Consider the following 22,889-nt stretch of genomic DNA (forward strand, 5'->3'; position numbering starts at 1 on the left):
TAGCTATGTAAAATATATATGAATATAATTATGGATATTCATTTATTCATTATGATATATACAATTACTTTCACATATATTATATGTTAATATAATAATATTTATTTTACTATAATATACATGTTAGTGTATAATATAATAATTATATTAATGCATTATAATACATAATACATATAAATAGAACATATGGTATTCATATATTACACAGGTATATATTAATATAATAATATATATACATATAATATACATGTTAGTTTATATTATATATTATCCTGTATAATAGAATATAATAATTTTAATAATATAGTACACCATAATATACTATATAATATACACTCACATAGATATTATATTAATATGTTATAATATATTTATATATTCAATATAAATATATAATATATTAATATTATATTATATATTATATAATAATATGAGAAATATAATATATATCTAATGTACTGTAAAGTGATTATAATGTAATAAATATAATATGCAAAACAATATAAATATATCATATAATTAATATAATATACTAAATATATTATATTAAATAATATATTTTATTATATATTCAGGGAAGCAAAGGCAGGTGGATCTCTGTGAGTTTGAGGCTAGCCTGTCTACAAAGCAAGTCCAGGACAGCCAGTGCTACACAGAGAAACCCTGTCTTGAAAAATCAAAAAAATATATTATAAAATTATATAATAACTATAATGTGTTATAGTATATATTATTTTATTTCATTATGTTATATCATTAAATATATATTGTGTATATGATTATACAATATTATATTATATAAGTCATATATAATGCCTATCATATCATATTATTTATAATATATGTTATACAGAAATATATCACATTTAAATAATATATAATATATGCAATATAGTATCTCATATGCATAATCTATACCTATATGTTACAATATATTATACATAAATATGTGATATGTGACATATTTATAAGATGTGATGTATGTATTCGTTATTGTACTATATTATGTATATTATAATATATATTACATATTATTTTATTAAATTTATTCCTTGAGAATGTCATACATATATAAGACATTATATATGAATAGAATATAACTTGATTATTCTCACCTCATATTTCTCCTCTCTCCTTGTCTCTGTGTACACACCCCTCCTCCCTAAAAGTTCCTTTCTCACATTCCTGCCGTTTGGGTTTTTTGTGTGTGTGTGGCCACAGATTTAAAACCATCCACCAGAGCCTGGTCAGACACATCGGTGGGTACACAGATGTCTAATAGACCTCCCCTCTTCCAGCGTCCATCAGCAGAGGAGGGTGGGGCCTGTGGGGCCCTCCCCATCCATAACCGACTGACGACAGGTGCAGTCTTGTGAAGCCGAGTTCAGGGAAACACAAATACTGTGAGCTTGTGGATGCAAGGTTTGTGTCATGGCCAAAGGACAGCATTTCTTCCTCGTTTTCTTCCACCGTGTTCCCTGCACCTTAGAAGGCACGCTATAAATGTCTTCTTTAGGCCTGAGCACCCAACCATCACCTATTCTCAGCGTCTCAACCAGCCATAAGTTTCTGCGTTCACCACTTTTCATTGCGAAGAGAAGTATCTCTCTGATTAAGGGTAAAAGTAGCACTTGTCTATGGAAGGAGCATAAATACCTAGGGAGTGTTTGGTGCCTTGTCAGTTTAGCTAAACAACAAAAGGGACTTCAACATCCCTCACCCACTGCACAGGAGCTGGTCTCTGAGCCACAATTTGGTTGATACCATGTACAAAGTACATGTGTGCAAATGTCTGTATCCATGCTTAAGTTCAAACACCATTTCCTATGTTAAGCTGAAGAATCAGACATTAAGTAAAGTTAGAAGTGAATCATCCATTCTATTGACATTATTAAATGCCTTATATGCTAGGCCTCATGGTGGGTACTAAGCATTCAGTGACAACGAAAGCACAAAGTACCCATTCTGGGTCACTCTACTTTTGACTGTTCTCTCTCCCAAGAGAGCAGCAGGCATAAGGATTTTTTTTTAAATGTCCCCTATTTATAATTCGAAATAAATCAACCATGTTCCTTACGTTTTTTCCTGATGTACTTTCCTAGGAGTTCTGCAGTTCAGATCTTTACATTTTGAAAACAACTTCATCCAGTGAAGTAACATTAGTTTATTTTGTGTAAGTTATTGAGGAGGCTTTTTTTAATTATTTTTATTTTTATTAATTACAGTTTATTCACTTTGTATCCCCCCTGTACCTCCCTCTCTCCTCCCCTCCAAACCCTACCTTCCCTCCCTCTTCCCCATTTGTGTCCCTCTCCCAGTCCACTGATAGGGGAGGTCCTCTTTTCCTTCCTTCTGACCCTAGCCTATCAGGTCTCATCAGGAGTGGCTGCATTGTCTTCCTCTGTGGCCTGGTAAGGCTGCTCCCCCCTCAGGGGGAGGTGATCAAAGAGCAGGCCAATCAGTTCATGTCAGAGACAGTCCCTTTCCCCATTACTATGAGAAAGTTTTAAAGGTGTTCGTTCATGTGCGTGGCATAGTCTGTGAGCAGCTTTGCTGTTACAAATGTTGTAGGATGGATAAATATGCACAGCAATGAACTGGTAAGCTTTTCACCACATTTTAACAATGCATGTCCAGAGGGCCCATGAGTGCCAGGGTTTTTGACTTGAACTGGTTTGCATCAAAGAATAGACCTTTATCTCACTCATGTGTATCAACTAGTGTCCTGCTGCATATTAAATGGCCAGACAAAATCACCAGCAGGTTTCAAATTCTATCAGCTTGGACTTTCTGCTGCCCCTTAACTGGATGACTACAAGCAGGAACGGGGAGTAAATATCTAAAAGGCATATTCACAGACAGCGTGTGAATCATTTTCACTAACCAGATCCCACCTCTTCAAACCATACCAGGAGGTGGCAGCATATATCATAGCTTACAGAATTGCATCAAAGCACAGGGTCTTAGAGAAAAAGTCAGCAGCAAAGCAGGCAGGCCAGTGACACAGGGAAGGCATCAAAAGTCTGGCTCAAACAGGCATGGAGACAGTAATACGATTGTGCTCCGAAAGTGAAACATCTCTGATGCTATGGATGTTGTCTTAAAATCCTAGCCTATTGACTGATAGGGATATGCAGAAGTTACTGACATTTGCAGAGTCACAAAGGGAAACCTAGACTTTGGTTGAGATACAGATGACTAAAGTATAACCATGGAAATGTGTCCACAAACAATTCACTTCGCACAGATTTGTCAGAGGTTTGGTATGGTGCCATCTGCAGAGTGGACACTTAGTAAGTTCATTTCCTTTTCTTAACTCAGCCCCCCCAATTAGGAATCTGTGTCCTGACACAACTGTTTCCTGGCCATCCCCAAAGAGTTCCTTTTTTATTACGCTGCTTTTCTCAGAGTGAAATAAATTTTAAATGCAGTGACCATAAATCCCTGGGAAGTGATGGCAGACAAACGAGGCAGAGAAGTGATCAAGAATGCAGTCGCTCTTGCTTCAGAGGCAACTCTTAGCGCAGCAGTTAAGAGCATGTGTTGCTCTGACAGAGGACCCTGGTTGGATTCCCAGCCCCACACGGCAGCTCAAAACCCTCTGTAACTTCAGTTCAAGTGGATCTGATGTCCTCTCCTGACCTTCTCAGGCACCATGCACTCACGTGGTGGGCATACATACATGCATGCAAAACGATCAGACATAAGATAATGAAATAAATAAATCTTTTTTTTTTTTAAAGGGGAAGTAGTGGTAAAGTGTTTCTTTCTGGTGTCATACGAACAACATTGTCCTGACTGGTTTTGTGTCAACTTGACAATCGTCAGAGATGAGGGAGCCTTAATTGAAAAAAAAAAAAAAAAAAAGAAAATGCCTCCATCAAATCGGACTGTAGGCAAGCCTATAGAGCATTTTCGTAGTTAGTGATTGATAAGGGAGAGACAGGCCCATTGTGGGTGGTACCATCCCTGGGCTCTGTAAGAAAGAAGCTGAGCAAATCATGGGGGGGGCTATCCAGTAAGCAGCACCCCTCCATAGTTTCTGTACCAGCTCCTGCCTCCAGGTTCCTGTCCTGCCCTTACTGCTTTTGACATGAAATGTTTATACAAAAGTGTGGGTGAAATGAACCTTCCCCAAGTAGCTTCGGCCATGGTGTTTCATCACAACGGTAGTAATCCCAAGAAAGACAAACATGCTACAGAATAAACAGAGTAAATGTGATGGTTCTAGCTGCTGCAGGCCAATGCTCACAGTGAAACCATTTGTCTTATCGTCAATTGGCCTAATATGCAGTAAAATATTCACATTTCACTGTTTAAAATTCTGAACAGTTAGGATAACTTTTTAAGTTTAAAAAAAATCAGCATTTACATGTGTACTTATATGCTCAAAGCTTGCAGATAAGTAGGTTAAAAGCCCCGCTGCTCTTCTTTTCCTATAAAAATAATATTATTATTGGAAACATTCTCAGTACCTTAGAAACCAAAATTTGTTCTAAGGTAATGTCTCCTTTTACAGCACCTTGCCAATTCTTCCCCTAAAGCAAACTAAAAATGAGCAAATCATGAATCATGCATGGTTCAGAATGACTCAAAATTCTAAAGAACAGATGTCCTATTATATATATTTTTTTTTCCCAGAAAATAGCACGTTTTCGGCCCTACTGGCTTTCAAAAAAAAAATCCACCAAATTCTATTTATACTAAGGTTTCAAAAGCAAAATGTAGGGCTTAAAGGGGGCGCCAAGAAATTATTCAACATTTTTACCTGACAGATGGGAAGATATTAATAATCCAAACAGTTATTTATATTCCAAAGCTTAAGGATGTAATATCTACACATCTATTATATATTATATATGAAAAATTTAAAAATCTGGTGTCATCCTTTGTTTTTAAAACTAAGATGCTATGTTGCTAAAACTGAGAATCAGTTATGACTTGCATAAAGCCATGTGATTCATGGTTTGATACAGCTGTTTCATGAGATTCTATTCAGCGCAGACTGGTATAGTTTTAGAACAAACTTAAGCAGTGACTCCAATATCCATACATGTGAACGGCTTGAAAAAGAGGAGAAAATGCTCTGATGGCATAAATATGTGGAAGAGCAAGATGAGTAGAAATGAAATGAAATAATTCATTTTCACAGAAACACAAAACACATTGTTGTGGGGATGAAGGACCTCTGTGTCTGTAATGAGGAAATTTCAAAGAGATTCTCCCCCTGGGGGTGGGGAGCTTTAGGGAGCAGGTTAGACCTGCCTAAAGTATTTCTTCCCAACTTGTCATTAAAACTGTTCTGAATATAGATGTCTTATTAAAGTAGCACCGGTTCAGTAAACTTAGAAAGCTTTTTGCCAAACTTGAGGTCGAATTTTCACTAAACATGGTGTCAAGAGATGGATGGACTATTTGCCAAATTCTTCCACAGTCCATACCAGAGCTAAATTGACAATACCAAAGGAGATGGAAAGATCCTTCATTTTACCTTCCATTTAGAATTCAGCCACTTTCATCTGTGTTTAAAACAGAGGAGCATGTGTGCATCTCTCAAACCCATAGAAATAAGGTATGACACCCCCTCTCCCCACTACACTCCAGCTAAGAGTGCGAGGAAGTCCAGGAAAACTCATATGAAAGCACACATGTTTAAGGAAAAAAGAATGTTTTTATTCAGTAAATACTTTCTGTGAAAGGACATTAACTTTGTTTGAATTGTCCATGAGTTTTCCTTTTCTCTTTTGAGATGCATGACTTTGATCCAGCTTTTCTTACATAACTGCTTGCCTGGTTTACCAAAGAAATAAAAAGAAAGAAAGAAAAGATCCCGAAAGTTCACCATCTGTTTCACCCGCAAACAAAATCGTGGCAACGGAAGAAAGGGTCTCGTAAGCTAGTTAGAGCACAGAGTCCTACGGAAGTAAAGGAAAGTTCTTCCAGGCGCTGACAGAAAAACGCCCAGAGCAAACAGAGCAACCGTGTAGTAAAGACATCAATGTCCTGTCATAGGGAGTTGAATGCAAAATCCAAAACCCTGGAAATTGAAATATTTCTTAAAGTGCATGTATTAACACTCAATAAGTTCCATGAGTTTCCATTACAGAGAGAAAGACTAAATTTGGACCTGGGGAGGTGGAGCAGAGAAAGTAAAGTTGTATGGCCCCAGGCTCCTTCAAACACATCCCACAGTGTTAATAAGATGCAAAATAAATCTGAACCTTATCACAAATTCAAATGTAGCAGAAATACAGCCCGCTTTGCTTTTCTGTAAGTCAACTAAATATCCATTTCAAGCCCCCATTAAACTTGAAGCAATTTAAACAATGTTTAAACAATGCAGCGTCATGGTAAGAAGCCTGAAGTTCCGTCAGCCACTCCTGTGGGCCCCTGCTAAGACATCTGTCCACAAATCTTGTCTACAAGCACTGAGCATAGCACCACCCAGAGGCACAGGGCATTCCCTAGCATATTTTCAGTCTGGGGTTGATACTCTTTTCTTTTCTAGGCAGAGACCATTCATCAGAACTGTGTTTATGGGTCAGGGCCCAAGGGCTCTTCTCAGAACACCAGGGCTAACGTCTCCCCTTTTATCCCCTCTCCCCATGCCCTATTTTTTTTTAAATTTTAATTATACTTTATTTACTTTGTATCTCCCTCTAGTTCCCTCCCTCCTACCTTCCCAATCCCTCCCGTCCTCTCCCTTCTCCACACACTTCCCTCCCCAAGTCCACTGGTAGGGGAGGGTTTCTTTTTCTTCCTTCTGATCCTAGTCTGTTAGGTCTCATCAGGAGTGGCTGCATTGTCTTCCTCTGTGGCCTGGTAAGGCTGCTCCCCCCTCAGGGGGAGGTGATCAAAGAGCAGGCCAAAGAGTTCATGTCAGAAGCAATCCCTGTTCCCATTACTGTGTAACCCACTTGGACACTGAACTGCCATGGGCTACATCTGTGCAGGGGTTCTAGGTTATCTCCATGCATGATACTTGGTTGGAGTATGAGTCTCAGGAAAGACCCCTGTGCTCAAATTTTTTGGTTCTGTTGCTCTCCTTGTGGACCTCCTGTCCTCCCATGCCCATGAGAAGTATTTTTCTGTTCTTTGTGGGCTAAAAGAACTTTTTTCCCCATTAGATAAGGTCTCAGACATGCCCTTCCTTCTTCCCTTCCCTCTTCCTTTTCTCTTTCTTTCTTTCTTTCTTTCCTTCCTTTATTCCTTTTTCTCTTCCTCTCTTCCTTCCATTAGGATCTCATATAACCCAGATTAGCTTCCTCCCCTTCCTTCTTCCCTTCCCTCCTTTCCTTCCTTCCTTCCTTTCTTTCTTTCTTTCTTCCTTCCTTTTTCCCTTCCTCTCTTCCTTCCTTCTATTAGGATCTCATGTACCCCAGGTTGGCTTGGGACTGACTATGTCATCAAGCATTCAAATGATGCCAGCGAAGATCTCACTCTCCTCTCTCTTCTTTTCTCAGTAGACCTCCTATCGCTGGAACAAGACAACTCTAGGAAGTCTAGTTTTGGACTCCTTTGGTATTATTAGTCATAGAATCTGAGAGACACTCTTTATTTTTCCAATATTCAAATAAAGATAATGAGGACTTTGACCAACTTTGACCCTTTGTTCACCTCTGGTCAATACCAGGGGCAGAAAGATAAGCCATTCTGATTTATCAGCCAGGTCATGTTGGGTTTCACAGGTTCAAATTGTTAAGTCAAGGATTCCAGAATCATAAAGGATTACAGGTAAGAAAGCTTGGCCATTTCCACAGCTGAATGGGGAAGCAGTGGAGTATAAATTACACTTCCAAGACTGTGGGCAAAGGAACCCAAGGTTGGGAGAGTGTGGCGGGCCAGAAAGTTCCCAAGTAGGTTTAATTTAACATTCAGACAAAGTAGACAGATGTACCCCCCCCCCATAACTGATCAAAGACCTGGTAACATGGGCTAGATATTCCATGTCTTCCCAGTTTCCTGGGTCCTGTGGTGGGAAGGTGCAGCCTTCAGCAGCAACAAAACACTGGCAGATTAGAGGGAGGGCCACACCAACCAAGCCAGACAGTAAATGAATGCTTCTCTGCCAAGCCTGAGATACTCTGTGCCCGTTCTCAAAGCTGTGTTACTTCCTTCAAGGGCATGCTAGCTAGTGCACAGAAGTCTACAATTGATTGCCTAGTAATAATAAGCATCACAAAAATCACTCCTTTTCTTACCGTTTAATATTTGGTCATTGACACCTATGCTTTCTGCAATCACTAATTTTATGTCTTTAAAATTCACCTTGCAAATCTTGGTCCCCTTATCACCTGTGTTTCAGATGTATCCTTGCACTCAGTCTATTGATCATGTTTTTAGTCTTATTTGGAAAAACTTTAACTTTAATTCACACATATAGCCCTCTAAAATCACAACTGATATATGCCATCTTGCTGTGCTACTTTGGGTTTTTCTCCCTCTTTCCTTCTGTCCATCTCTCTCCAACTCTCCCTCCCCTCTTTCCTAAGTCTCTATGCGGCTTTGTCTGTTTTCTGCTTTCTCCTCTTGGGTTGACTTTGTGTTACATCACTGTCCTCTAAGGCAATGTTTGGCATTTGCCTTTATTCTTATGGTCAAACTCACAACAATTATTTGAACCAAGTGTGATGGTTAATTGTATGTGTCCATTTGACTGGACTAGGGGATGTCCAATATTTAGTATGTCTGAGAAAGTATTCATTAAATTAGCGTTTGAGTCCTACCCTAAGGGAAGCAGGCGGTCATTTGTAAATGGACCTCATCCAGGCCACTGAAGGCCTAAAAACAACCAAAGACCTGGGTAGAAGAGAACCCCTCACTCACTTGGATGTGTCTGGCCAATCTTCCTGTTAGGGTTCAACAGAGACTTGTCTGCACCAAGGCATCCTGTGCAGCTTGTCCAGTTGCAGCTATTGGGAACACTCGAGCTTCATAACAGCTTCATTATCACCTCAACACGAATCTTTGTAACAGTTCAACTGATCACGTGACAAACTTACTTAAGGACATCACGGAATTAGAGGTGTTTAGGAGAGAAACCAGAAGAAAAAGTCAAAAGTAATGCTGATAAAAACAGGCAAACAGTGAGTAGAAACAGGAAATCCTACAAATATTAGTTTAAAAGATTTGCTGAGCTACAAACAAAACTAAGGCAGAGAGGACCACAGCTTTGTCAAGTTGGTCAAGTTTAAAGATGAAGAAGAGGAACCTTAATATTCTTTAAAAGTAATGCACATAGAGAGTGCACAAACAGGCATGGAGTGCCGTCTAACGCCTTTGCTTATAAACAGAACCTTCAGCCATCTCGCTTTATGCTTGAACAGGTCAATGACTACTGCGAGCTCTGTAACAATATAACGTCTATTTTACAGTTTTGATTGCCTTCATAGTCAACTGAAAGATGTCTAAAAGGGAAATTACTTAACTTTACACAAAGCATGTGGATAATGTTTTCTTCTGATGCATTGGTGTGTGTGTGTGTGTGTGTGCGAGCACCATGGCATGCCTGGGGACGTCAGAGAACGATTTTAAGTGTCAGTCCATCACCATTTACCTTGTTTTTAAACAGGGTCTCTTCATTGTCATCTACCATATACAACAGGCTGGCTGTCCCTTGGGTTTTTCTTATGGCTCCATTCTCATTAGTAGCACTGAGATTACAGATGTGCCCATGGGTTCTCAAGGTCCCAACTTATATGTATAGTATCATAAGTATCATAAAAAAATAATGCACAGATAATGCAGGGTACATGTCTAGAATCGTAAACCCAATAAAAAAAAAAAAAAACACATGGGTGAGGCAAGTCAGAGGCCTTAAGGGAGAACCTACCACTGTTGTTTAAATACATTGAGGCAGTGCCAAACTTCTTTCTAAACATCTATGCATCTATACCCACAGCCAAGTCTTACCATTAGCCTTAATCAGAGAAGCATCTCTCTGCAGTGCCGAACTGTGCATGCAGAGACTCACAGCTGCCCAAGGTGTTGATAACAAGTGACAGGGAAGTGCTCACTCAGCCCTAAACAAGAAATTTACAGCAACTACTGCAAAGCTCTGGAAGATGTCAGAGGAGGGAATGGAAAGACTTAAAGCCAGAGATAAGAAGGAGGACTTCAAAATGCTGTGTATGTTCCAGTCACGAATTCAGTGCAACTGAATTTGCCTACATTGAGCCTGCTCAAGACTGGCCCTGTCAACGATCACTCCCAGATGGGGAGGGGCCCAGTATCCTTCTCCAATGAACTACTGGCCTCCTGGTAAAGCTAGGCGGATGGGAGTCCTTGTCTTCAGTTGTGAACCCCATGGCGAGCCACCAGTCTCCAAAACCCGTGTCCACACAGATGCCCCTGGTTAACTCAATGTGTCACAAAAACAAAATAAAACAAAAAGACAGATGTGGGACACGGATTTGTTGCGGGGGTAGGGAACCTGACAAGATAAGGAGGGAGCTGCTAGAGGGTGGGAGTGAGGGTAATTAGCATGCATTATCTACATGTATGAAATTGTCAAAGAACAAATTTAATTAACACAAAAGTTACATTAGAAACAAAAAGTGAGCATGCAACTACCATACAAGCTAGCAATTACACTCCTGGCAATCATCCCAGAGAAATGAAATTTTATGTTCACAAATACCTGTACAAGAATGTTTATAGAAGGATGTTTGTAAAAGCCAGAGAGCAACAACCAGATGCCTTTCTGTATGTGAATGGGAAAACAAACTGGAAAGCAGCCAGAGCAATGGACATTCTACTCAGAGACAGCAACGCATTTAAACTGGGCGGAGGAGGGCGGCTTGGTTCATAAAGCGCTTCCTTCACAAGCATGAGGACTGGGGTTCAGTCCCCCAGAACACGTAAGAAGCCAGGTGCAGTTCCGCCTGCCTGTAATCTCAGCACTGGCTGGAGGTGGGGGGCAGAGACAAGCAGATCTCTGAAAGGGAAACAACCAGCCAGCCTAGCCAAACTGAAAAGTCCCAGGTTCAGTGAGAAATGCTAAGGAGTGACACCCAACACCTGACCTCCGTGTGTCTGTGCACACATGCGCACGTATGTCTGCATATACCTGTGCTAATGAGTACATACACCACATATGACACACATGCACAAAATAAGTGAACAGTCAAATTGTTGATGGACACAACCACCTGGATGAATGTCAGAATTCTGCACTTAGCAAAAGAGGCTACCTTCTGTCAAACTCTGTATGTAACATCGTGGGCGGAGGGAGTGTGAGACGTGGGCACAGCTGTGAAAGAGCAGCAAGAGGCGTCTCGGTGGGAGTAGAAAGGTTCTTTGCCTTAACTGTATCAGTGTAGTAACCCTGGCTGTAATTCCATACTATGGTTTTACAACATATTATTACACGAGGGGAAACTAGGTAAAAGGCATGTAGAATCTCCGTCATCTTTTTTTTTCACAACTGCATGTGGAATTAAGGTTATGCCCAAATCCAAGGCATGATTTTTTAAAAATAGATAATATGCAAATATTATTAACAATTGTATCACTAGAAATTTAACAATTTGGACAAAAGAGCAAATTCTTTGAACTGTTAAAAACATGGCTGACAGAAAGCAACTTAAAAGAATGGCTCTGTTGGGTTACAGTTCAAAGAGCCACAGCCTAGTTCAAAGAGTTTGCCACGGCATTGAAGGCCCGGGGCAGCTGCTCCCATGGCAGGAAGCAGAGAGAGGGGAACACTGCTGTGCAGCTCTCTCTCTCTCTCTCTATCTATCTCTCTCTCTTTCATGAGCCTATGGGATGGGTCTTTTCCCACTTGGTAAAACCTTTCTGAAAATACACCCTGACGTGTGCTTCCACAGTGGTTCTAAATCTGTCACGTTGACAATGAACCATCATGGAAACATCTTATGTCTTACTCTTTTTTATTCATTTTTAATTTATATATTCACTTTACATCCCAATCTCAGCCCCACCCTCCTCTCCTCCCCGTTTTCCAGGAGGCTCTGCCCTCCATCAACCTACCCCAGCACCTCAAGTCACACCAGGACCGAGCTCATCTTCATCTGCTGAGGCCAGGCAAGGCAACCCTGTTAGGAGTAAGTGATTGAAAAGCAGAGGACAGAGTCCATGTCATAGACAGCCCCTGCTCCCTTTACTAGGAGACCCCCATGAAGATCAAAGCGCCCATCAATTATGTATACGTAGGGGGCCCTGGTTGGTGCTTCAGTCTCTGTAAGCCCCCAACAGGCCTAGGTTAGTTGACTCTGTTGGCCTTTCTGTGTCATACATCCTATTCTAAGATACTGACCTCACTTCGAACTGCAAACCAGACAACAATGTCATGAGTAAGTATGCCTCATAAACACAGACACGGAATTTTGTAAGGTGGAGTCTCACAAAATTTTAGCAAGTTGAAAACAACAGCAGGTAAAAGGCTGCTTGTATTTTAACAAGACTTAGCATAGAAAGAAGGAATGATAGAAAATTGAAAAAAAAATCAACATATTTTAATTGTAGATAACTTAAATGTGGAAAGCTATATAACCATTTCAACTGATAGAAAAAAACACAATTGGTAAACTGTGAATTTTAAGAGCATTTTAAACATTCTCAACACAGCTAAAATAGAAGGTAGCCTCCTTGAGCTGGCATAAACCATCTACAAATGTACATAAAATATAGTGAATGGTGTGATTTGATGACTTTCCATGAAAACCAAGATCAAGATAAAGATGTCCCCTCTTGGCACTCATAGTCAACATTGTAGCAATTACTTTAACCAGGGCAATAAAACAAGAAAAGAAAAAAGGCATATATATTTAAAAATAAGTAACATGCATTATTCACAGAAGCCATCAACATAAATGTTGAAAATCTAATGAAACATTAAAAAAAACTATTAGAAATAATGAATAAATTTGTCAAAGTAGGACCATAACTGATCAAGGAAATCTGTTTATTTCTTTATAGTCTCTGACTTACAAATTTATTTTATCATAGCCTCAGATTAGCGCATGCTCAGTAGAAACTGATTCTTATTTGTTGTGTTGTGTTGAGTCTGAGACAAGGTCTTATTATGTAGCCTAGGATGGCCTGGAACTTGCAATCTTCCTGCCTCACCCTCCAAATAGAAACTACATTCTGTTTTTTTTTAATTTTCATTGTTGTGTCATTGTGGAATGAAGCCTGATACTCTAACAATGTCAGACAGTAGCAGCAAGTGGCATCTCACAGTCTGTCATGAGACCCAGATGTCAGTGGCTCCTATGACATGCTGAGTTGCTGAGCTGTGCAGTTTGGTACTCTGAGTGTTTCAACACATTTTTAACATGACGTCCTCAACTCATGAAGATTGGTTAGCATGAATTTGTGTATTAGTGGTGAAATATTGGAATAAAACATCTAAAATTTTTAAATATTTAAATAATGTAAAATATAAATACTTTCAAGATAAACTTGACCAAAATGTGAAAATTTTAAACACCAAAACTAATAAATATTGCTAAGATAAAGAATCTATAAATAGAGACAAGTAACTTGCTCATGGGGCAATACTCATATTTAAGATGTGACTTCTTCCAAAACTGATGTATAAATACAGTACAACCCAAATCAAACCCCTAATACACTTACAGACATTCACAAGCTGATTTTAAAACTTATGTGGATAGGCAAAGGACTTGGAATGGTCAAACCAACTTTCATTTTAGCACACAATAAAGTTATAGCAATTTTTAAAATATGCTATTACTACATAAATAGAAAACCTATCCGTGGAACAAAATAGAGTCTAGACATACAGAGACAACTGATGTTTGACAACTGACGTAGGTTGATAACTGATAACTGATGCTAGAACAATCACATGACAATAATTTAAAAAGAGCTTTAACCAGTATTGCCAAGTGCTACATGCAGAACTCCCACTGTATTTTGTATCTAAATGTAAGTCTTTAAATTATAAACATTCTAAAAGAAAATATAGACAAAAGGTTTAGCAAGATGGCTCAGTGGGTAAATGCTGAGCACTGGAGTTCTATTTCTAGAATCCCTGTAAAGGTGGAAAGAGAGGCTCCACTAGGCTGTCCTCTAGATCCTGCATGCACCCTGTAACACACAAGCAGCACACACTCACACGTTCATGCAATAGAAATTAAGCTGTGTTTTTAAAAGAAAAAGTCTGAGTCAGGCAGAGCTCTCAGACTTGCTGGAGAAGCCACAGTGTGCTGAAACAGTACTTACCCATTACACTTCATCAAAATGGAAAATTGCCTTCAAAAAAGGACAGCTTGAAAGAAAATTCAACACATTCTGTATGGTTGCATTTACATGAAACTAGAAAATGCAAACGAGTCTAAAGTGAAAAGAAGTTGATCAGTGATGCTTGGAGGTGTAGGAGCCTGAATGAGTGGCCACAGGAAACCAGGAAACTTGTCTTTATTGCAGTGATGGTTTCATGGGTGTGTGTATGCCAAAACCAAGATGTACTCTTAAAACGCCTCAGTGTGTCAATTACAATGCAGCAAAAGCAGTTTAAAAAAGAACGTGTGTATGATGCAGCCCTGCCCGACAGAAACAAAAAGACTGATGAAGGCTTGTGGGAAAGTCCTTTTATCTCACAAGCTGCCTGTGTCGTCCGCCTCTCTGTTTCTCCTTTCCTCCATGTTTCTCTCTGGGGATGACATTGCTCACAGTTCAGCTGGAAGTTGTCTTCTGGCCAAGAAGAAAGCCAGCGTGAAGGAACTGCTAACAGACACAGAGAAGCAGACTCAAAGTCCTCAGGAGGAGCACAGCCCAAGTCCTGCTTGCACTGAATCAGGAATTCTCTTCATCTGAGGATGTAATAATATTCTATGATGCCTATATCATTTTGAATCATGATTCTGTGCCTTGCAGTATAAAAGTATCTAAGCCAGGATGGAGACATTTTCCTCTGAGAGTGATATCAATGGTTTGTAAAATGCCATCAGAAAAATAATTTGTTAAAAAAAAACTCTTTATGCAATAAAAGTGGCTATATTTATCTACAGGTAATGATACTATATCAGTAAAATTGATGTGTGTATATGTGGATGTCTGTAGTGTATGAGATGTGTCAGTGGTAATACAGGCACATAAGACATAGTATCTTCACTCACCGCTTCCTTTTCCTATGCTACTTCTAAAGTTCCCTCTGAGCAACCCATTAACCCACGACTCTATGTTTGTTTGTTTGTTTAGTTGGTTTGGTTTGGTTTGGTTTTCGAGACAGGGTTCCTCTGTGTAGCTTTTGGCTATCCTGGACTTGCAGACCAGGCTAGCCTCAAACTCACAGAGATCCATTTGCCTCTGCCTCCCCGAGTGGTGGGATCACAGGCATGCGCCACAATGCCCAGCTCACCCAAAACTCTTCACTCGTGTTTCCGATGAGGAAGCCCTCTGCAACCAAAAACAAATGTGACTGAAAGAATGTTGTGCTTGTGTGCTTGTGAAGGTTGGACTCATGCAGCCAAGGCAGGTAATATGGAGGGAGTTGTGCTCGTGAATTACCTATTCCTACCCCCAAGGCCAGGCACGAGTCCCCACTTGCACCCCAGAAGAGCTGAGAGTAGAGTCACTTCCAAAGCCTCGGCTTAATATTGACTGGCTGCCAGCTGGTTCAGCGCCAGCCCACAGGAGCAGAAACTTTCCCCGGGCCCGTTTGTTACTGCGAGTCGACCCTAAGTACTTGGTCTGTAATTACAGGTCAGTATATACAAGACAGGAAATGGAAAATAACACCTTGCCCCGTAGCACCAGCAAGCCAAACAGGAGAACCAAGACAAACTCTTCAAACAGGTGTTTCACCGAAATGAAACCGCTGGAAGAAGTAGATAAAAGCTTTTTAAAAAATAATGAAGTCGCTTAAAGAAGATATAATTAAAGATTAAGAGCTTAACTGTTAAATAGATGACGGGTGCTGGAACTTTGAAAACAATTTAAGAAACATTTAAAAACCAATCTAAGAAACATGCGGAGATTCCGTGTTCCCGACAGTAAGCTCGTCCAGGGGGACGAAATAATAGAAACAGACCTACTGCTTAGCTAGTACACCAAGGGTTCACCTATTTCCCAGAGTGAAAAGAAGAGGGAGCAGCTGATGAATGGCCTGCCTTCCCAGTCCTTGCCACTGGGTAGAAATGAAAGTCTCACCTGTGTCTTCCTACCCATTTTCAATAGAGATGGAGAAGCGGAGAGTAAAAGTGTCCAGGGAAAGACCCAAAATTATTCCCAAGTGGATAGTGTGCCAAGAGGACAATCCTACACAGTATTCAGTTTCAACGCAGGCTTCAAAGAATTTCCAAGGTTCAATTTCAATTTTCAAACCTAAACAATATCTTTTCGATAACGCCATTATCAGGTAAGCAGCAGATGAAAGGTGGTTGAAAAGCAAGTAGATACACCAAGGAAATGATCCAGAATGCAGTGCAATGGATAAGATGCAGGAGGCATTCAGGGGTACAAAAACCATCCTGAAGATGTAGCCTGTACTTATTTAAAATTGAAAAGGAATGAATAATATTTAAAAAAAAAAAAGAATAATCATGAGGGGAGGTGGGCTAGCAGTTTTTCAGAACTGTTGAAAGATACCAACTCTTAAGATCTGAGGAGCCACTTAAGGCCCAATAAACTCTAAATGGGGGTATAAACGTGGAATGTGCCTGGATTCATCACAAGGAGGCTATAAATAAAAATCAGGAGAGCAGCAATTAAGCTGCTCTAGACTACCTTGGGAGAGGTGTGGGAGAACTCAACATTGCAACTACCACGTGCATGGTCCACCACTGAGCTACAGCCCCATCCCTCAAACAAAACAGTTTTGGTTCGCTTTGATCTCGTTTGTTTGTAAACAGGGTCTGGCTGTGAACCCCTGGCTGGCCTGAAGCTTGCTATGTAGACCAGGCTGTCCTGAAACTCACAGTGATTCATGGGACCCAGCCTCTGGAGTGCTAGGATTAAAGGTACACACTACAGGCAAGCCCAAACTGGCAACGATGAAACCTAGGGAGTTGGGGACCAACTCTCAGAGGAAGAGCATTTGATTTTGTGCCTGAGACCACGGATTCAACATCCCCCTGAAACAGACAAACAAGCAAACACCACTAACAACAAAGCAAACTAGAAAACTGACCAAAGTCAAAATTGGGGGGTGAGAAATAACTCAATCTCGAATTGCAGATGAATAAAACAGTTCATCTGCAATTATACAGCATGAATAAAACAGTTCATGCTATCACAGCATGTAAGGCTGAAGAGATGGTTCCATCAGTCATGTGTTTGTCAGGTAAGATCGGAGCATCAAAGAGACCTGTACCAAGGAGGTAGGAAATGGACTCAGGGTTCACTGACAGACAGTTCATCAAGAATGTTTTAGATCACCGATGTCAGCATTTCCTCTGGGCAACCCAGGATGCTTTGGATGATTGTCCAAAGCATCCTGGTAAGGGGATTGGTCTGGACAAGTGGATGAGATGTGTCAGAATATCCTAGGTCCCACTCACAGGAAAATATTCCTCCATGTACTAAAACAGCCCTGTCCCTGTGTAATCTTCTACAGGTTACAAGTATAGTTTTCTGTAAGAATAAAATATAGGAGGGAAACAATGACGATCTATTTCTCATCTAACAGTTTTTCATAGGGGTTGGCTGCTCAGAATTTCATATTGCACTCCATGATGATCATGCTGTACCCCTGCAGCACCTTTGTGCTTTCAGGCACGACTCCAGTCTGTCATGGCCTCTTTCTGTCCCAGGCAGGATGAATTAGCCACAGAATGAGACTTCATATGTCACTCCGTACTGACTGCCTGAATGCATGTTTTATGGTAATATAGTGGGTGTTTGGGTGCTAGGAATTGAACCCAGGATCTCTTGCATGTTAGATATGTGTTCTACCACTCAGCTATTACCAAACTCTCATTGAAAGAAAAGAATACAATCTTCTTAACATCTCTTTATTATTTATGGAATACATTTTAGGTGTCATGAATTTTTTACAAACTGTACTTTGAACCCAAATTTCATGATTTAAAGCATCACTCTCACTGACCCCTCTTTTTCTCCTCTTATTTATTTTGTCTTTATCTCTTATCTGTAATTCCAACATACTCTAAATGTTAGACATGTCAGCCTTGTTACCAAGTTTTTCCTCTGAGAAACCGTAGTACAATGAATATCAGTGACTATAAATGAGAGTTTTCAGAGACCCGGAGCTTTAGTAAGTACTCTGTGTCATTGGTCTAGTCGACAGCCATGAGGCAGACGTGATCAGTATCTTACCTCACAGAAGAATAAAAGGAAGCCTGGGATGGTTAGATAGCTTGATAGGGGTCGCACAGAAACCCAGGGCAGAACAGGAGTGGATTCTTTTCCTAAGGGTATAATCAGGCACTGGGCTCAAATCTGAAGGTAAGGTAGCTGTGCTTCATAGCCTCAGGGCTTACCACCAGGCTATCCTTCCAGCACTGTGGTAGCTCTTCCTAAGCATGTAATTATAATTTCACGAAAGCATTTGCTTTGTCCTCTCCTTCGGCTTGTGAGACTTCTTAGAGGACAGTGACTGTAGCGTGTATTTAGTGTATAATAGGTGCCATTACCTGTGAAATCAGTGACATTTTCCTTTTGCGCTTACTGAGGTCTCCATTTCAGTGTCTCTTCATCGGCAAAAGAGGAATGTTTTGAATTTTTTCTGGATCAAAAAGGCATTCTTGCTCTTTGTCATTGGGGTCCCTCTTAGTGATAATATCTAATACAAATCACTTTTGTCTTGGCTATTATATAAGGGATCGTTCTTCCAAGCATCATGTTAGGAGTAGAAATTGTATCTCCTTCTCCTTGGGGGCCAGGGGCGGCTAATTAAGAGCTTGCTCCATAAGATCTGTTTAGTGCCAACTACAACACAGAATATGGCTAGCATTGCTATGGAGGTCAAACAAAACACCGCACCAAGATGGGACACAAAGATGCATCACAAAGAGTACCTGTTACAGTGGTCAAGAGCACAAGCATTTAGAGCCCCCAGGCCTGTGAGGAAATTCATCTGCTTTAAAGTTCCCATAACAACTGCTTATCATTGTTAACATCCATGTTAACCCTAAACCACAGTATTATATACTAAAGGGAATATAAAACTGTGGTTTAGGGTTCTTATGGTGGATGTGTGTATGTGTGCGTGTGTGTGTGTGTGTGTAATATATATATGTATATAATTTAACTTATAAATGGAAATGTATATAATGTAAATCATTACATATAGTTTTAGCGCTATACCGTATGCTTCTTGTATAGGTGAAAAGACTGGTGCTCAGATCTTACTTGAAAAATTACAGAGCTAATGCAAAACAAACCAGGGCTCCAGTTCAGGACTGCTTTCAGGTTTACGCTTGGCTTTTGCAGCTAAGCGCTGTGGCCTGTTCTAAGCAAGTGGGTGCAGCAAGTTGTATCCTTTCTAGAAATAAACATAAAACACTCCTGTTCCATTTTCAGCACACGTCTTAGAGCTTTCCTTGTTCTGAGTTAGGACTTATTTTGTGACTCCTCGTCAAACTGTATAATTTTTCCCATTTACATACTACATGGATTTCTATCTCTGAACTCTATACACTATTACCGATACATAGCTTCATGATAAGGGAAACGTGATTTCATGGACTTAACAACATGTACAATCTGTTTTCATGGTATTGGTGCTGAAATTTCCACTGATAAGCATTTTTTTTTCCTTATGACAAATACCCTTTGACTCCTTAAAAGTGGATGAAATTGTTAGAAACATCCCTGAAAGTAAGTCTATAGAACACAGGAAAAAAAAAAAAAAGTTGGGTATCAATGCAGGAGTACCAGAAGGATATAACTGGCTTTGTCTGCTTTGTAGCAATGGAGCCCACAAAGGAATGTTCTAACCAAAGAGGCCTATGAACGTGATCTTATTTAGAAATGGATCCTGACCTAAGAGGCGGACATAATGGCGGGTTTCTTAATAAGAGAAAGGAGTACTGACTGTGGTCATTTGGCAGGCCTGCTGCTCTTGTGGAGAACTCACACTGGGTTCCCAGCATCCATGCTGGGTGTCGCACAAACCACCTGTAATTCTAGCTCCAGGTGATCTGATGCTTCGTCCGGACTCCACACACATGTGCACTCACGCATACACATACTCCCCCGCCCCCCAGAGATACACAGAATTTGAAATAAATCTTTTAAATGAAAGAAGAGACACAGGGAAGGAGCTGACACATAAGTACAGGCTGCAACGCTGCAGCCGAGCCGAAGAGGCCAGGCACTGCCACAGCCACCAGAGGCTTGCGACAGGCAAAGGGCTTCTGGGGAGCGTGGCCTTGACAGTCATACTTTAATGGTAGACCTCTAGCCTCAAGGACTGTGAAGGAACAAATCCCTGACATTGTGGGGTCCTGTTACCAGAGATATAGGAACCTAGTCCACCTGCTTCCCATACCATATGCTTCTGTTTTAAGCATATTCCATGGGATCATTTAGAACTTCGAATTTAACCTGATGCTTCTTGCTGACGAGCGATCTTCAGCTTGTGTTCTCCTAGTATGCCCGCTGCTTCTACCTTTGTAACAACCAGATCGGTTTGCCTTTGACAATGGGGCTGCTACACCTTGCAGACTGTAGAGTTTTCCCATCCCCCACCCAGTCCACAAAGGAAAGAAAAACACCTCACATTTGGTTGCTGCTTGAGAGTTTGCAGGCTTTGTATTCATGCCAGCAGGGAAAGAGAGAATTTTTTTTTATATACACTCCATATCAGTGAGCTAAATCATAACAGAAACACAATCCTCTGTGTGTGTGTGAGGGGGTAGGGAGAGGGGGAGGGAGAAGAGGGAGTAGGAAGGAGGTCTGTGTGTATCACTTTATGTCACAGTCTGGAGCTCAGTGGTTGGCTATGTTGGCTGGCCAATGAATTCCAGAGATCCAACTGTCGCTGACACTGCTGAGATCACAGATGCCCCCACCTATGATGGCTTTTACCTACCAAGGATCCCAATGACTGCTATATACTGACTGATTTCCTGGGGCACAATTTCTAATAATATCCCATAAATAATAACAAAGCGTTAAAAAAAAAAGTTTTGTTTTGTTTTGTTTTTGTCCCCCTTCTATAGGAAGCCTTTGAACTCTAAATGAAACAGCCTCTGGGATGTAAATGAACGACTATAAGGTAGATTATTGGGAAATTACTTAACTTTACACAAAGCATGTGGATAATGCTTTCTTATGATGCATTAGTGTGTGTGTGTGTGTGTGTGTGTGTGTGTGTGTGTGCGCGCGCGCGCGCGCACGCACCATGGCATGCCTGTGGACGTCAGAGGACGATTTTAAGTGTCAGTCCATCCATCACCTTTTACCTTGTTTTTAGACAGGGTCTCTTCCTTATCATCTACCATATACAACAGGCTGGCTGTCCCTTAGGTTTTTCCTAAAAAATTTATGTTCCCTCGACAGCATCCCACAAGGTTTTTATAACCTCACGGGTTGCGGGATGGAGGAATGGACAGGGGCAAGGAGGGCGAAGTACCAAAACAATACTGTCGGACTACCTGCTTAATCCCTGGCGGTTCAAAGTTGCTGCTTCCACTTGAACTCAGTAGTGAGCCCCTGAACTCTAAACTACGGCTCAGCCCAAAACTCACTCGGGAGCTACCTCTCACCAGGCTATCATCCCCAACCTATGAAGAAACTGTGCCCAAAAAAATAAAGAAGCTCAAACGCCAGCAAAAGGTCATCCCTGGGAGGCCTCTTCAGAAAAATAACCTCCCTTGAGCCGGGTAAGGATTTATGAGCTGTAAACCAACAGTGTTGGGTCCCGCTACAATTCCATCCACAGCGGTGATCACACAGGCCGGACAATGCGCTGTGGGTGGAATAACTGAACGGACTGAAGACTTCACCCAAGCCCTATGTACGTTCACAGTTCTCCGGAGAGACGTCGGCTACGGCCTCGAAATTCCGGTTCAGCGTGTGAAGAGATCTGAGTGCAACCGAGACCCCCAGAGGAGGGGACATGCAGATGAGGCTGACTCTCGCGCCGGTCCCCGGTGGCCTCCAGCTGTTCGGGCCTGCCCTTGGAGTGCGGGCGCCTCCCGGGGGCGTCGCGGCCGCGGCGGGGCTTGGGGCTCGGGGGCGCCGGGTCGCGGCGCGCGGGCTTCCCCCACCCCCGGCGGCGACCCCACCTCCCGCCCCCGCTGCGCGCGCGCGCGCGTGGGTCCGTCTGTCTGTCTGCTCTCTCGACGTCAGTGGGAATTTCCAGCCAGGAAGTGAGAGAGTGAGCGAGTGAGGACGAGAGAGAAGTACCGAGGCGAGCCGGGCAGGAAGAGGAGGTTTCGCCACCCGAGCGGCCGGGCTGCGCGCTGACGGCTTCCCGTGCCCTGCGCGCCCCCGGCCTCCCCGCCGCCGCCGCCGCCGCCGCCCTCGGGCCTGCTCGCCGGCCGGCTCCCCCCGCAGCGCAGGCCGGAGCTCAGGGCCCCGGCGCGCCCGGCCCAGCCCCGCGCTTCCCGCTCCGCGCCGCGGCCATGGCGCGCCGCTGAGCTGCCCGCCCGCCTGCCCGCGCCCCGACCCGGCTCGGGCTCCCGCCGGTCCGCCCTGCCCCGCCCCGCAGCGGGAGCCCGCAGGCGCGGAGAGGCCGCGCCGCACCTCCAGGGTAAGCCCTCGGGGTGGGGGTGGGAGGTCGAGGACCGGAGCCGCCACCTCTCCGCAGCACCGCTGCAGCGGGTCCCACCGGGCTCGCCTGCTGCTCGGGGCTCCGGGAGGGTCCGCGGGGGAGTCCCGGGCGGGGGTTGCGGGGCGCGAGCCGCCCCCCCCCCCGGCTGCGGGAACGGGGCACATCCGCACTGGGCGGCCCGAGGCCTCGCCCGCTCGGCGGGGCCCTCCGCGTCTCC

At 42.3% G+C, this 22,889-nt stretch overlaps 1 protein-coding gene across 3 annotated transcripts in view; it reads left to right on the forward strand.

Moving 5' to 3' along the window:
• Positions 1–21,832: 21,832 nt before the first annotated feature.
• Positions 21,833–22,889, forward strand: part of Nfkb1 (nuclear factor kappa B subunit 1) — a 112,037-nt gene continuing 110,980 nt past the window's right edge. The window contains exon 1 of one of the 3 annotated variants that reach the window (XM_060392662.1): positions 21,833–22,651. The gene's annotated coding sequence lies outside the window, so the exon portion shown is untranslated. The remainder of the gene's footprint in view (positions 22,652–22,889) is intronic. The other 2 variants (XM_021653615.2, XM_021653614.2) reach the window with 2 other exon arrangements.

Source organism: Meriones unguiculatus, chromosome 10 (assembly GCF_030254825.1).
Source record: "Meriones unguiculatus strain TT.TT164.6M chromosome 10, Bangor_MerUng_6.1, whole genome shotgun sequence".
NCBI lineage: Eukaryota > Metazoa > Chordata > Mammalia > Rodentia > Muridae > Meriones > Meriones unguiculatus.